This window comes from Lonchura striata, chromosome 4 (assembly GCF_050655825.1).
Source record: "Lonchura striata isolate lonStrDom1 chromosome 4, ASM5065582v1, whole genome shotgun sequence".
NCBI classification, from domain to species: Eukaryota; Metazoa; Chordata; class Aves; order Passeriformes; family Estrildidae; genus Lonchura; species Lonchura striata.
This window is the reverse complement of record NC_140706.1, coordinates 21946613-21963615: the sequence shown is the minus strand read 5'-3', so window position 1 is coordinate 21963615 and position 17003 is coordinate 21946613. Positions and strand designations below refer to the sequence as shown.

General features: G+C 37.1%; 1 protein-coding gene across 10 annotated transcripts in view; it reads left to right on the top strand.

Moving 5' to 3' along the window:
• ARAP2 (ArfGAP with RhoGAP domain, ankyrin repeat and PH domain 2) overlaps nt 1–17003 on the top strand; it is a 144134-nt gene that overhangs the window by 30570 nt on the left and 96561 nt on the right. The window lies entirely within an intron of this gene.

Genomic DNA, 17003 nt, shown 5'->3' with positions numbered 1-17003 from the left:
TTGGAAATTGATGGCTCTTTGTGAATAGCTGCATTTCAATATAAATGCATATCTTTATATGTAGTACTTTATTGCTGAAATTTTGAGATGGCTTCACAAAGCAGGCAAAGAATCATTATGTCTGTTTTACAATAGAAAAAAGTGAATATATAGTGAGGTGAAGTGAAAAGCTCTGAGTGTCAAAACATGTTAATGTCAGGGCTGGGATTAATTCACTCTTAAAATGTGGGCCATAAGCACTCAACTTAATCAGACAGCCTATTTTGTGCACTGGTTTCAGTGTTTTAGAATACACTGCCCTCGAGAGTGTGCTGTGTAGAAACACATCATGGTATTTAACTGATACTTCAGGGAAATGTTCAGAAATGATGTTCTTTTTGTTTCCAAGAATAGAGACAGGCCAGATTCTGTTGTGCACTGTAATATTTTAAACAAATGCAGTATTAAAAAATGTGAAGTTGGCCTATCTTTTCAACTTCCAAAATCTAGGGCTTTTTAGTTTTGTTTTGGGCATGACTATACGATAATATAAAGTGGAATTCTCTAGGGTGCCATAGGCAGGGAGTAAATGGGGATAGTAGAATTCAATTAATAATTGTGTGAACTAGTGGAAGAAAAATCTATTGCAAGGCATTAAATGGCAGGTGCTATTTCTTTGTGAGGCAATTGATTACCCTCAAGTAGCTGGAACCTGGTGTGGCATTAAAGGAGGTGTTTCTACATTCTTGCTTTGTTCTGTTTCTTTCCAAGTTGTGTAGAGGCAAATCCCTGTCTCAAGTGTCTCTCTTGGAGTTGATCTCACTTCCTCTCCTGTTATTCTCTGTGTGAAATTATTTAGGTGTGTTTGAGGGTCCACATAATGTTTGATATAAAATCTTAGCATTCTTTCCCAGGCTATGGCAGGAAATTAGAGACTGAGAAAGATCTATTTTTCTTTCTACTCACTGTACTTCAAGGAAGTTTTAGTTAGGCTCATTCTTTGAGGTCAGTCAACAGCAAAAAAAATCAAGAATGTTGTAATTGGGTTTGCATGGCAAACCTGAGGAGGGACGTCCAGCAGAGACAAAGTGTGATGAACTGACTACAACCCCCCTATTTCCCATCCCTCTAAGATGGTGAGTGGGGAGGAGGTAGAGAAAATCAGGAGCAAAGTTAAGATCATTAAGAAGGGAGGGGTGGAGGAAAGGTATTTAAGATTTAATTTTATTTCTCATTGTCCTACTCTGGATGGAGAATATAAAATAAAGATTAAACTGATTTGCCCAAGTTGAGTCTGCTTTGCCCGTGACAGTAATTGGTGAGTGATCTCACCCTGTCCTTACCTCATCCCTTAATATTTGTTATATTTTCTCTTCCCTGTCCAGTTGAGGGAGGTGGGGAGTGATAGAGCAGCTTTGGTGGGCATCTAACATCCATCTAGAATCAACCCACCACAAACATGATACAGTTTATGGGTTTATGCTGTTCTGTATCTATGACAAAACTATAACATAAATTATTTAGCTATGTAATATGACACCAAAAGTGTATTTGCTGTGTCATTTGAATTTAAACCCGCAGCATATGTTTTGCTGAATGCTCATCAAGGAGAAAAATTTGTCTTCATAGCTGAGCACAATACTCTATATCTATACTGAAATCTTTAGGTCTTATTATAACGAATAGGTGACCTGTCAGTTAGTATGTTTAAGATCACGGCTCATATTTAAGGAGGAAAACCACCAAGATGCAAGCACCACCCCTCCTCTCTGAGACCCTGTATTTCACTGAGGTGCTCTTGTGTTTAGAAAGAGTGAAATTGACTGACTTCATAGTTGTTGCTTGTGAGACTCACATCATGAGTGTGCTCAATGTTACTCTTCTGTCATGACACTTCCAGGTATTCTGTCAGTGAGGGTCCATGGAAAGCATTCTTATCCATGACAATCTTCTTTTTGTAGATGTTCATTGTTAATGAGCCACTTTTCCTTTTAGGACTTAGGCTTTTTGAATCTTATGCCCCTAAATATTTTGAGTAGTCCTTGTGAATGTTCTGAGCTTTTTTGGTTAAGGAGTAAAGAGATCCAGATTTGTGGAGGAATTTCTCCTCCAGAGTGATAGGTCATTTGAAATTAATTATGTCACAAAATTGAGTGTTGCAGTACCAGGCATCAAATTTTTGGTTTTTTCCTTTGTTCTTATTCTACTTCAATATAATTGTTGGGAGCATTTTTCTTGCCTCTAGTAGTGCTTTGAACTTCCTCTGTTGACATGGGGCACTCCCAGCTGTGCCCACTGTGCTGAGTCAGTTTTTCTGACTGTATGTTGATACAAAACTGAGCTATTTACTCTTGAAGAGTTCTTGATTGCTCTTTTCTGCATTTTCAGAGTGCATATTAAACGATTCAGATACCCTAAGAGTGCTTCCCCCCCATCACTTTGTTTTTGCAGATTTTTCTAAATTATTTTTTGATGTGTGCATGTGTGTTGGTTCTATTGCTTGTGCTGTTGTGTGGCAGGTTGTGTATGCTCTGCCCTTTCAACATCATGCATTTCAGAATTGCTTTATGTGATCATGAAAGCATATCCTTATGCAGTCCTTTTAATAGATATTTATTCCCTTCTACTACATGGATGCTCTGCAAAGATCACTGACTGCGGCACAGCAGAAGGCAAACCGAAATCAAGCCCTAAAACAGAATGGCTGGAAGTGCTGCCAGCCTGTTAACTCCTCCTGTGTGTATGAAAATTGTAAACAATGGTGCAAAACCATCTTCTTCCCAAAGCTTACATATCTAAGCCCCAGAAAATTCAAATGGTCCTAAGATATTCATTTGCAGATCCTGCATTTGAACAGTACCCTTTCTTCATGCAATTTCTGGATGTTTGTGAATCAGAAGAAATATCTTCTGTCTTTAGGCTTTCAAAGTCTTTCAAAGCCAAATTATTTGGCTTCCTGTTGTGTTTTAATTTCAAGTGGAAAACAGAATTATTTTTACTGCAGTACTGAAGAAAACCATCACAATACAGCAATAATCCATTAGAAGGCGCTGTTGATCTAAAAATGCTTCCCTGTCTCAAGTTTGCAGTAGAGCCAGTAATTATTAGGCAAATCTGTCCAGGGATGTTCTCAAATCCTGTTCATATTGGAATTCACATCCACACCAGACTCCCAGAGAGCCTTAGAGGGGTTTATTATAACTGCAGTGCTAAAAGACACCTATTTAGACTTCTTACAATGTTGAAATGAGATTGGATCGAGCTTATTCATTGATTTCTAATAAACCTGATAGAGGAGAGTCTGCTGTTACTTTAAAAAAAATTCTTCAGTGTTAAAAGTGGAGAAGATCCTAAGGCAAATGCCAAATTGTAACTTTACCACCATGAACTTTGTGAAGTTCAGATTGAGACCAGAACATCATGTCTCAGTCCTCTTTCTAGTTAAAAAGTGATTGGTTTAGCTTGAACTTGTGGCAGTGATATAGTGCTAGCATAAAACCATCCATTTCTTTGACTCATGTAGTGTAAATTTCTTAAACTTCCTCTCTTGAGCAAAAGTGAAAAGTAAATCGTACTGGATCAATTTGTTCAACCTGCAGCTTGCTGAAATTCCCATTTCTGTTTCAAAGCCATTCCTGCTTGAATAAAAACATGCAATCTGATCATTCATGGTAGTTCAAACATTGGCTTGAAATGTCAGTCTGCAGTGGCAGTGCCGACCTTCCCTTGGTTGCCATCAGAAGGGCTCTAACAAATACTTGTCTGGTCTGCTTGAATATATCCCCTTTGTTAGGTTGTATTTAAGATTTACTGGTATCTAATGTCAGGGAGAGCCTAGGTGTCATAATTTTTGTGCTAGAATTTGGCTTTGAAAAGAGAAATCAGGATATTCTTGTTACTGCTTTGGGTGGTTAGATCTATTTAGCTAGGATATTTGAGGAAATTTTGCCAAATGTAAAGATGGGGGACTGGTGCAGTAATAATTTTTAACATGCTTTCTCCATGCCTGACTCCAAGTTAAAGGTACAATGGTGATGAGTATTCTCTCTGTTATGCATATGCAATAATTACATTACTTATTTAAAACCTCTTGTTGTATTTTGGGTCAATATTCCTATTGATTTCAGAGGGTATTTTGTTTTGTGAAAGATTTAAATGATTTGCTCTGTGGCAGATGGAAATGTTTATTCATGTTGAATGACCAGTAAGGGTGCCTAGTAATTTTAATTTCATCTGTAATGCTAATGGTGCATCTAAAGCAAAACTGGACAATACCAAATGATGGATTACAAGAAGAGATATTAAATAGGCAGAAAGTGGCAAAGGGAGGGATAATGTAGAGGGCTGATACAAGGATAGCTGAAAGGAAAAGCCAAAGCTGATGTTTGAGATGACAATCTGGAAGAGAGGAAGTGATGTGAATGTCAGTGGAAGGAAGCAGAAGGGATGTGTGCATGAATCTCTGTCTGTGTAAGAGCAGAGATATGTTCTTATCTCTGTTAGGAAATACATGCTTAAAGTGGAGCATTATTGAGCAATTTGATCTAGTGAAAGATGCTTCTGTTGGGTACGTTTTTCAGGGGGATTGCATTAGATAATCTTTAAAGGTCTCCTCTAACCCAAACCATTCTATGAAACTATGAAATACAGTGCCAGGGACATCGTGGGGCAGACTTGATGTCTTTTGGTATACTGCAATGGGAATCTTAATGATACTCTGCAAAGGGGATTGTTTACTAGGAAATGTTCTGGTTTTGCCTGGAGAAAATGGAATCCTGATTAATAATCAAGAACATGATGAATGAGAGAGAAACTCTTTTAAAAAAAAGTGTCTCTTAAGAACAGTCAAAAGTGTTTAACAATGAAAGTTACCAAAGAACACTTAAATAAAGTCCTGAAGATGAGTAGTAATGATTGGTTGTCATGCTAAAGCATCATGAGACATTCTTTTTAATATATGCAGATTCTTTGGTGTATCATCATGATTATATTTGTGAATATTATGAGTACAAGGTGATGGAAACAGCAATACAAGAGAAAACTGGTGAGAGGAGTTGAATGCAAGTTGAGCAGAAAGGAAAAGTTACAAGTTTTGGGATCTAACGAGGAACCCTGAGAAAAGCAAATGAGCTCTGAAAAGGAGGCTAAGGAAAAAGGGGAGTAAAGGGGGAAGAAGAAGACTGTTTAGATGGCTGATAGAGAAGGAAGAGAAGTGCCTGGTGTGTATGGGGTGTGGCAGTGGACGGAGGGATTACTGAGAATGAGACAGCAAGAAGCAGCACAGTCCTTGTAATTGTGTTTCTTCTGTTCCCCATTCTTATCCCACATCCTCATGTCCCTTGTCCCAAAAACATGTGCTTTTAGAGATTTTGTGATGAAAAACTGCTCTTTGTAATAACAGGGAAATTCTAAAGAAACTGTGATGTACTTGATTGCTAGTGCAGACTCTGATCAAACATGGTTACAAACATACAACTGAGCTTGTCCTGGAATGCCTTAAATAGAGGTAACAGAAAAACAAATGAACATTTGCTCTTAGTTTTTTGATTCATTACTGGTTTGCTCTTCATAACAATACAAATCTCAGCAAATGTTAAAAAGCAAAAACAGAACAACCCAAAAATATACCAAACACATTGGAGGGGGGAAGACTAACATGAAGAAGTGTTTTAAGGCAAAATACAGTGATACTTTGGTGACTTGTAGTGGAATTGAATGATCCGGCCTCTTTTAAATATAGTTGTTTGCATCAAGGTGTAGTTGGGATGATAGATTAAGGCCACATCCCTAATTTTCTAGCAGTTCCTTGCAAAACATTCTTTCAGATTTTCTGCACTCAAAAGCATAGCAACAATCAATTGCTGTACATGACATAAGAAACAAGTGAACAGGAATTAATTTGAATGGTGTGAGAAAGCTTTAAATCTTTTGTTCTTGGTTGTTATAATAAGATATTAATGATTACAAGAAATCGTGTCAAGTGGGGAAAAGATTTGTTTTTATGACAATTACTTCTTCAGTCTTAAACTAATTGCACCCCCAATTCAAAAAAGATTAAAAAATAGATTTAAAACAATATGCTGCTAAAGTGGCTCAATCAGAGAAGAAAAATGTGTCAATGGCCAACTTCATAGGGAAGATCTTCATTTTACATTCAAAAATAATTTTGTGTGATGTTATTCTAGGTTGTGGAAAATATTTAAGAACACAGAGAGGGGCATAAAAAGGACTTATGTCCAAAAAAAAAAAAAATGGGAGTTAGTTTAAGTTCTTCTATGTGCAGCTAAACTTTGAGGATCTTTTTCATGCTCATTTGTTCTTGTGCTAAGATCTTGTTGAGATGTAACTACACCTAAAGCAGTCATGAAACATGGTAAAAAGCCTAATGCTTCCGCAATGATAAAAAGCTTCCTGATTAATCTGTAATCTGATTTGGAGTAAAGTTGTCAGTTTTCAGTAATGCTCCATCAAGCTTTATGGATGACTAATATATATATATATATATATATATATAAAACCACCTACCTTAATCACTTCAAAATTAACTGTGAAGAAAAATGGGATTTTACATAGTGGCAGAGCACACGCATAAGCAGTAGAAGAAGGTTTCAGGTCTACTTGCCATAAGGTTTTAACACAATTAATGCAATGTTGGGGAAATCATTTACTTCTGAGAGTACTGGAATTTCCCAAAACTGCTGTCCATTATGTTGCTCATTTTTAAGAACTGCTAGCTTGGCTTCAAATCCCATGGTAAAATAATGTATTTGATCAAAAGCCCTAAATAGAGAAACCCAGAGCATTGTTGTGGGAACATCCTTTTATAATTTTAGACTGGGTTTGCATTTATATTTTTATTTTAAATCACATGAGAAAGTTATTTCTGCATTCAATTAATCAGCAAGGTTGTATAACCGGCATATATCTGTATATATACACCCTTAAATAACAGTCATCTTTTTTTGTATGTGTGTGCAACAAGAAAGTTTGAGGCGACAATGAAACTGAAAAAGAAAGTATTTTTCAAGAGCACTTGGATCTCCCTTCTTTCAATAGCTTGATATACTGCTGAATTAAATGCAGCTAGAACACTATTTTATTTCCGTTTAATTGTAAACATATTAGTCAGCTCTCATAGGAAACATGCTGAATAACTAGTCAGTAGCTTTGGTTTGGTTTTTCTCTTTTAAATTGAAGGCAATGTAAAACCAATTTTCCACATTCCTCTGTTATTTCTATGCATTTGTCACATTTGGTTTAGTTTACTGATTACTTTCTTTCCTCAGCCTTTTTTTCCTAGACTTTATTTCAACTATTAAACTAATTAACATAGCTAAAATATTAGTACTTGTATAAAATTACATGGCTGTTACAGCAGTGAAGACCAGAGCATTTCTGAGGTAGTGTTGACAACATATCTTCACAGAAATATTTGTCCCACAAACTTAGGTACAAACATGCTAAGATCATCCTAGAATCATCATAAAATGGCTTGGGTTGGAAGGGACCTCAAAGGTCATCTAGTTCCAGCCTTCCTGCCATGGACAGGGATGCTACCCCCTAGACCAGGGTGCTCAAAGATCCAGCCAACCAACCCACCCGGTCTTTAAGACTTCCAGGGATGGGGCATCCATAGCTTCTCTAGACAACCTGTTCCAGTGCCTCACCACTTTGACAATAAAGAATTTCTTTCTAATATCTGATGTAAACCTACTCTCAGTTTGGATCCATTCCCCCTTGTTCTGTCACTACATGCTATTGTAAAAAGTCCTTCTCCATCCTTCTTTAGGTACTGAAAGGCTGCAGTTAGAGTCACCCTAGAGCCTTCTCCAAGCTGAACAATCCCAGTTCTCTCAGCCTTCCCTCACAGGAGGTGCTCCATCCCCCTAATCAACTTGGTGGCCCTCCTCCAACAGGCCCCTGTCCTTCCTGTGCTGGGGCCCAGACCTGGCTGCAGCACCTCAGGTGAGCTCTCAGCAGAGCAGAGCAGAGGGACAGAATCTCCTCCCTCCCCTGCTGCCCACGGGGCTCTGGGTGCAGCCCAGGACACGTTTGGCTCTCTGGGCTGTGAGTGCCATGGCTGGGTCATGTCCAGCCTCTCACCCACAGCACCACCAAATCCTCCTTGGCAGGGCTGCTCTGCATCTGTTCATCCCCCAGCCTGTGCTGATACTGGGGGTTGTCCTGACCCAGATGTAGCACCCTGCTTGATCTCATTAAACCTCATAAGATTCCCATGCACACACTTCTCAAGTTTGCCCAGGCCCTTCTGGATGCCATCCTGTTGCTTGAGAGTTTCAACTGCACCACTCAACTTGATGTCATCCTCAAATTTGCTGAGGGTGTATTTGATCCCTTAATCTATGTAATTAATGAAGATATTAAGTAACACTGGTCCCAGTATGGTCCCTGAGGGGCACCACTTTTCACTGATGTCCAGTATGTGTCTGAGCCATTGACCAGGACCCTCTTGATGTGATGTTCCAGCCAGTTCCTTACCTGCTGAACAGTCCACTCATCAAATCAGGGTCTCTGCAATTTCAAGAAGAGATGTTGTGGGTACTGTGTCAAAGGCTTTACAGAAACTCAGAAATATGGTATCTGGGACTCTTCCCTTGTCCACCGATGTAGTCATTCCATCATAAAAAGCCACTAGGTTACTTAGGCAAGACTTCTCCTTGATGAAGGGAAGCTGGCTGTCTCAAATCTCAATCTTCTCTTCATCTGTTGTCGCCAGACTTCCTTGATAGTGTATTTGAATTCCATGTCATAATTAGTTAAAAATACTGTAATATGCTATTGCAAATTTTTGTTTAGTATATAAATTCTGTTACCAATTAGCCAGGTTTGAAATCCATTACAACTCAATTAAGTAGATGTGGTTTCTGAAATCAGTCTATACTTTCTGTGGCAGAGCTCAGACATGTAATGTTACAGAAGGATATTTTTCGTTTTTGGTATGTTGCCTATATGATAAAGGGCTAAGTTGTATGGATATCCTTCTGTGCAAGGTAGCAGGTGGGGTTATTCTTTTGTCCAGACTGAAGGGGAAAAGCAGTATTGCTGAAGACTAGGATTTGCCTAATCTATGACAAGTATCATCAGATGAGCACTGACAGTCACTTTATGATGGTTAAAATTTTCTCCTTGGTTGCAAAACGAAATAAAATGGATTCGTGTGCACCAGCAGGAGACCAAAGAACATGTCTGCAATTCATTAATGTGCCCTGTGGCTAGCACTGTAATGTTTAGAACTCTAAGCACTTAAAAGTAAGTGATTGATCATAATGCATTTAGCTTACATTAGCTGATCATGCAGGAAATGCACGTGTTCATAAAGACAAAATTTTGGCATTCATGGATTTCTGTAGTTAATCAGTGGTGATTTTTGAGATTGGGTGGTCTTACTTCAGTCTCTGTTGAAGATGAGAGTAAGGACCATTACAACTTTTTGAAAATACCCAGAGTTTGTAGTACCCTCTACCTTTTTTTCCCTCTTCATATTTTTTCAGCCACCACCCCTTTTTGTACAAATGCTTAATTCAACATAGACACTTGCTCCAAAACTCTTCTGCACAGCGTGAGCTGGAAATGGGAACAGCAGTATTGGTGTCAGTGCAGAGAGAGTAGGTTGGAGTTGCTATTGAACTACTAAATAATTAGGCCATTGGAGTTTTTGTTAGTTATGCGAAGTGAATAGTTTGAAATAAGAATTATAGAGATTATTCTTAAAATACTAAGATCCTTAATATCATTGTAGCTCAAGTGACATTTTAGTATTTTTGGGCCATAAATATTTCATTTTTCTTCATCTGTGCTGGTTTATGTTGTTTGGTGCAGGATGGTGTTGTTCAGGTAATAAACATTATTTTTGATACTCCACTATCTTATATCTACAAAGTTTATTTTAAATAAATTAACCATCCTTATAGCAAAGGAAGAGAATTTATGATTTACAGCTTAGTATGAATGTGGGGAATACCCTGTGTGCTTTCTCAGCACTAATTTGTGTCCCTAGTTAATAAATTGCTAGGCCAACAAATTTGAACTTAATCAACTCAGACTGAATTCTTAGTACATGAAACACTTCAATGTCACGGTTATTAAATGAAATTCTCTTTCTCAAATATTTTGCATACAAAGTAACATCTTTTTAGGGATGGCATGTTTAAATCTCATTCATTAAAAATCAGTATCTTAGATATATTTCCAGAAAACTTAACTCAAAAGTTGCTTCCATCTCAGCATGTGGGCCAGGACCCCTCAGAGATCCATCAGAATGACTGATTGATATCTAATACTTTTAAAGAAATAGGTGAAAAATCTTACATGCACTGAAGTGTTGAAAAAAATCAAGTTTTTTTGCCTTTACTTAGGATGGAAGGTTGTCAAAACATTTGGCTGTGGTCATCCAGAGAACCATTTGAACAGGCCTGGACAATGGTTGAAAGAAAAATATATTCAGGAACATATATGGAAAGCTATGATTCAGGAAATAAATGTAGAAATATTCTGGCTTGTTTTGTGAGTCATGCCTAGTGATGTCCATTAGTATGTTTTGAGCATTTAAAGTAATTTTTGTTTGGTTTGCCTTTGGTTCTTTTTTTCCTCTTGGTAGACCATTTTATTGTACCACTGTGGCATTTTCAATAAAATTACTTGGAAAATAAAAAGCTGACCCAAATAATGCAATGGCTGAGGAATGTGTTTTACTGATGGAAATAAACACTTTCACTGTTGACTTTGTTTATCCATTTAGGGATTCCGGTATGCGGTATTTAATTATTACATTAAATAGATTTTATGTCCATTTCTTGTTTAAGGTGAGTTAGACTATTAAAAAACTAGTACAGAAAGCTCCTGCTGTTGTCTGTGTGTATGTCTTTTTTCAGTAATTGCAAAACTGTTTGTCTTGTACCAGCCAATGTTTCCAAATTGTAGATGTTTCTTTGCTCCGTAGGCAGGCAGAGAGGAGTCTGTATCCATTATACTGTATTTGCCCACATTTATCCTTGTCTGTGGTTTAAGACCAGTATGCAGACCTGTGTTAGAGCTACAGAAGCGAGGTTTAAAAAAGATTTGAAGCAGAGAGGCTGCATTGGTATATAAATATGGCTTTGTGTCCTGTTTCCTGGTTCACAATCAGCCTGTCTGGAACTAGGATGTTGTATGTATGATACTTTTTCCAGCCAAGGGCTGTTATTCCTTGCCATGGGGTCATATAGAAGTTCAAAGGCAGATAAAATGACAGCAGTCAGCAACAGCAGCTCAGCTCCTGCAACACAGGAGTAATTGCAGCCCATTATTATAATTGGCTGTCGCTTCTTTCCCCTGAAGGAACTGAGCAGCTGCCAGTTAAGTGAGCTGCAAGAAAACTGATGAGATGGGAGATGGGGGTCATAACAAAAGTTGAGAAACTGATCAAGGCGAAATTCATTAGTCCCGAGTAGCTCTAAGGGAAGAGAAGGAGACAGTGCTGTGACTGGTCATTACCGATGCCCATGTGGGAGATGGAGTCTGACTTCCAGGTTCGTTTGTTTCACCTTGCACTTCTTTTTTCACAAAGAGGAGCAAGGGGGAGGCTATGACCTTTCATCTTATTTTGTACAAAATAAACCACACAGCAGAAGGCAGGAACCTCTATACGGGACTTACCTAGAAAGGGTTTATTTCAACCTGAATAAGTGCATCAGTTGGTTTTTTGTGTGTGCTGCAGCTAAAAAGGGGATGGTCGACAACTTGTTTGGTTTTGTTTAACAACAATGTGCAGTGGGATGATCCTTAGGTACTTGCTTATGGTAAATATGTGCAATTAGCAGTGTGAAACTTGTGTGTCTTTATTGGTGTTCTCAGCAATAAATGCTAATGTAGAAATGGTAGCATGATGTAGAATGAAAAGGTTACATCTGCACAAACTGTGTTTCAGACTGTTTCTTCATCTGATTCTCATTGATGTGATATGGAATATCAAAAACCTATTTCTTAATATGTACAAGTGGAGATGTGGGGGAATTTTACAGGGAGAAGAAAAAGTAAAGGTTAATAGAGTGCACTGTAGATACAAAACCAGAGGATGATATCACAGTTCTGTGTGATTCTGTGGTGCTCTTCAGGTCTTCTAATTGTGCAGCTCTTTTATCCTCACACCTAAATTTCATTCTCCTGTACTGCATATAGATCTATTTTAAAATGAACCTGAAGAGGCATGTGCAAATTTTGTTATAGCTGCTTGTCTTTTTAAATATAAAAGTTAAAGATGCATTGCATTTTCAGTATTTATGGGGCCGTATAAGGAAAGCTGTTTCTTGTAGGATCTATACACAGATACCTGGGGGGAATTTTATCTTTGAATGGCAATTGGAGCTTTGCCGTTCATGTCAATTGCCACCTTTTCATTTTAGTGCAGTATTTTGTTTCATTTCTGAATTCTTCTTCAGCCTAGTTTCTTAAATGACACGTTTTGCTGAGACAATATACCTTCTTGTAAGTTCAGTGTGTTTCCAGATTGCAGTTGCCCATTCCTACTAATATAGAAGGGTTTTCTCATAGATTTCCTGTTCTTAAAAATCACTGTAGCATGTTACAGCTCTCCCCACCCACAAATGGTACAAAAAGCTGCTGCTGGGTTTCTGAGTATCCTAAATTGGAGTGATTTTGTAATTCTAGTTCTATATTTACTGTTTGTGACATTCTCTTTTATGTGTTATCCTGATCAAGTCATTGCAATTTTGATGCAACTTGTGTGTGATGAGATGCATCTGCATGGTTTCAGTTATGAGCCAGAACAGTGTTTTTATCACTGTGCTTCCACATGACATGATATGGGTTTGGTTTGCTACTTTCTCAGTCAGGATGTTGCTTTATGAGCAGTCTGTAAATCAGTGCTTCCCTCTTTGCTTTGGTCACTTTCCCTGAACAAATTGCCACTACAGGTGCTGCTCTTCACTAACCACTGATTTGTAAAGGCATCTTGACTAATCTGAAGATAGCAATATGTGTTTCAGAAATTACTATTTTTTGATTACTGTGTAATTTTGAAGGCTATTCTAGCACAACATTTGGGAAAGAAAGAAGTTGTAGTCTAGGCCTGTTGCTCCTACTCAAGAATGTGTTCTCAGGCAAGAGTTAACGTTGCTGTTGACGAGTTTTGTTTTTTCAGTTTCTCATTAAATTCAGGTGAGTGAGATTTATTTCTTGCTTTTAAGGATCTGGGCATGAATGAGACACTCGAGAAGTGAAAAGAATGTGGTAAACAGGTGGAATCAGTATACTACAAAGGAGCCATGTATCTGTAGTTATTTTGGGTCCTAAAAGACCTTCCTGTATTGTTCAGTGGGTGACAGCAAGAAGCTTAAAGAAACAAGCAGAAGATAAATGTGTAAATAGGGATAATTTGTTAAAGATTTAATTTTTAGTGTTCTTTCTATTAACTGCCTGTCTAGGGAGTAACACAGAGTATAAAGTTTATTTGAAAGATGCACGTGGAGGGCTTTTTCTAAAGGATTTTGGTTCCTTTCTAACCTGTAATCTGTTGAAGTACATTTTTTAGAGAATGGTTGCTCTCTATTTTTACAGATAATTTGTCCTTTTCTATTAGATAATGCTCCTCATTATGAAGAAAACAATTTCATTGAAAGCTTGAATTTATTTTTACATAAGGTGCTTTTAGCTCAAAATTTCTGATGGAAGGTGATATTCATAAAAAAATTTGATTATATTCATTATGATGAACACATTTTGTTTGTTTGGAAGGGCATATTAATTCTACACACAGAAACATATTTTAGATATTTTAGAGCTGGATCCTTATTTAGATGTGATAGTTGCCCATCTTAACTTTGATCATCGTAAAATCAAAATTTAAAAATCACTAAAATTAAATGGCAATGGCTTTTACATGGACTTATACTAAAATTTATTTACAATGGATTTACTAAGAATTCAGTAATCTCTGTAAGTATTTAACACTGTAAGCACTTCAGTATTTAACTAATGAGAAGTAGATTACTTATTTGTAAACTGTATTAATTCTTGAAGCTCTCTTTTATATTTACTTTTATACTAACTTTTTTTTAAATGTGGATTCACTGCCTTCATGGCATAAAGCCTAGGCAAGTATGAAAGTGAATAGCTGCTAAGCAGTAGCTGTATGCATGTCCATAAGTGATTTTGCTTTACAAAAATTCAAAACAGTTTCTCTGCATTTATCTGCTATTTTCATCTTTGTTTGTCACACAGAAACAAATTAGTATGAGTGAATCTAAAGTCAGCAGAAGAAAATACTTCCTTTATAAACAAAACTGAAGAAACCAATCCCTCAGACAAACAAAACCCCAAACCCACCCCACTCTATTTTTGGCCTAACTAAATTTAAGGAGGATATCTTCCCAGGAGACACAATACTGAAATGAATGAGTGAGTTAGGAAGGATTTAGCTGATAAAAAGCTGTGGTGCAGCGTTGCTGTTGTCATGGCATCAGCCCTCTCTTGGTCCAGGAACAGAAGAATGTATGGCAAAACTGTCAGTGCTGCTGTCCATTCACCGTTTTAGAATAAGTGTCACAGAAGTGGGAAGAATTCACAAATCATAATATGGTCTCCTTAGGTTTCTGTTTCTAGGCATTAGTTTTAAGTTTATACTTCACATTGCCTTCTAGAGAACGTCTGAACTTCCATTAAGTCTGACACAGTCTTCAAAGTTGATGAATATGTATGCACACTCTCAAAATTTAGATCTACTAAATATTTATTTATGTATTTCACAAGGTAAAACATTATCTTTTTTGTTCCGGTAGTCCAAAAATTTCCGAATTTCAAATTTGAAACAAAACCAAAATTTTATGGCATTTGATGTTTCTTTCCTGCAAAGGTGAATATTTATTAAATAGATGAGAGTTTGTCCTGTTTGGCCAAAAGCTTTTGTGAGGGTCTATACTCTCCATGGCTATTTATTTTTCCTTTTAAATTTAAGATTATAATGTCAGCTGTTAAAGTGAAACATTTTTCTTCATGGCTCTCTAAGCACAAGGTGTCTAAAATCTCCCAAGCTGGAAAAGTGGTTAGCACAGTCCAGAGCTCTCTATGTTTCATGTATTTCATTCATTTATTCTTACAAGGTGTGTGGGGGTGTCTGTGTTTTCAATATACACCATCTCAAAAGAGTAATTCAGTTTGATAGGAATAGAAATTTAAACTGCTCATTTTATCAACATCAGCTGGAAAAATCACATAGGGATCCAGTTATGATAAAATGGGGTATGTTTGGAATATATTCAGATAGCCATAAATACATTTTTTTAAAGATGTGAAAATGTCTATAATAATTAGTGCTCTTTGTATGATACTCTAAAAACTGTTGAAACTTTTTTAAAAATTAATTTTCCTTTGTAATTATTTTGAGTTGTGCAGATTATTTGGAAATTTGGTTTGTGAATAAAAAGCTTTGGAAAACTTTCTCCATCAGGAAATGCTATGTTTGCTTGTGTTTATTGAAATATTATAAATTATGTTATTTATCAATTTTTTCTACTTGTGCATTATCACATAATATAATTAAATTTCAATTTATTACAGAAGGAGGGAGTAAATAAAATAAGAAGTCTTCATATTTACTGTGAGGTCGGTTTGTCTTAACACCTTACTGTTTGTAGTCAGTAAGTAAAAGCACTGTGCTTGGTCATTAATACTTTTTTGTCAATATCATATTTGTTTATGACCATGGGAAAATTTTAGAGGAAAGCAGCCACTCCTTATTTGGAGGATTTCTTGGTTCATTAGGGGAATTTTGCCAGTGGGGATGTCATAACAGTTTTCTCTTTTACCTAGTGGCAACTGTACTAAAAGGCCAATCAAAAGGTTTGTCATTTTTGCATGACAACTGTTGTAGATTTTAAGGTATTTCAAAAATGGTCACAATCTGTCCATCCTTTAAGAGTTCAAACACATTTTTATCAGTTTTTCTGGATTATGAATACATAACAAGATCCTTGGTGTGTATGTAAAGCTTTGGTAAGATGATAAAGATATGAATTCAGAAAATTACAGCTATAGGTGGTATCTTAAAACTCGCTGATCCTTCTGGTCTCCAGAGAACATTCTTGCTAAATCTAAGAAGGTTTCCATTTGTGAAGCACTTCCAAAGAAGAGTCCAGATGGCTACGTAAAATTGTAATTGTAATATATATGTTTAAAAATGCCTTCATATGAACAGGAGTTGCTCTGGGTGCTTATTGCAGGGAAGTGTTTAAAATGGTGTGTGAATTTGAGATGGTGACTATATGGATAGCTGTTTCAGCTAAATGAAAAAAAAAATGATAGAAGGGCTCAAACACTAAAATTGAGGCATTTCCATATAATTTTAGAATTTTCATATATTAAACTGGTATCCCTTTGGGGTGAAAAAGATGTGAATTGAGTAGCAAGAAATGGGCTTTAAAATTGAATGAGTTTCTATGTGTCAGAAGTTGTGCATCTTATGGAAAATGATTGCCTCTTTAAAGAAGAGACAATGTTATGAGTAGCTATTGGAATTAAAGGTGAAAGCCTTGAATATAGGCTGTACTTGCTCCTGACTTTTATTTACATATTTATTTAGCTGTACCATCTTTATGCCATCTCATGACTGTGAAGCCCCTGTTTAAATACTTATTTTACCCTCTCCCCCTCTCTTTCTTTTTAAACAAAAAAGGAGGAGATGTGGAGTTGCGTTATTTGTATGTTTTATTATCCCTGTATTATGTATTGGTTTATTCCTTTGTACCCCCATGTACAACTTGGTTTATCCCCAGTTTTCCCGCCTTGTCCTCCCTTCCCGCCTTTCCAGTATCTATCCATCACCCTGGAAGAGGCACAGTCTTTCCCTTTACCCCTCCCAGGTGCCTTGTCTGTCACTCGGTGTTCCTTCCCATCCATCCAGAAGCTTCTACTCAGGGCACCGGGTGATTGGGCGAGGGCCTGGGGCCCCTCCCATATCCTTCCCCCATTAGACCACGTTGTATCCCCCCATCTCGGAGCCACTCCCTACC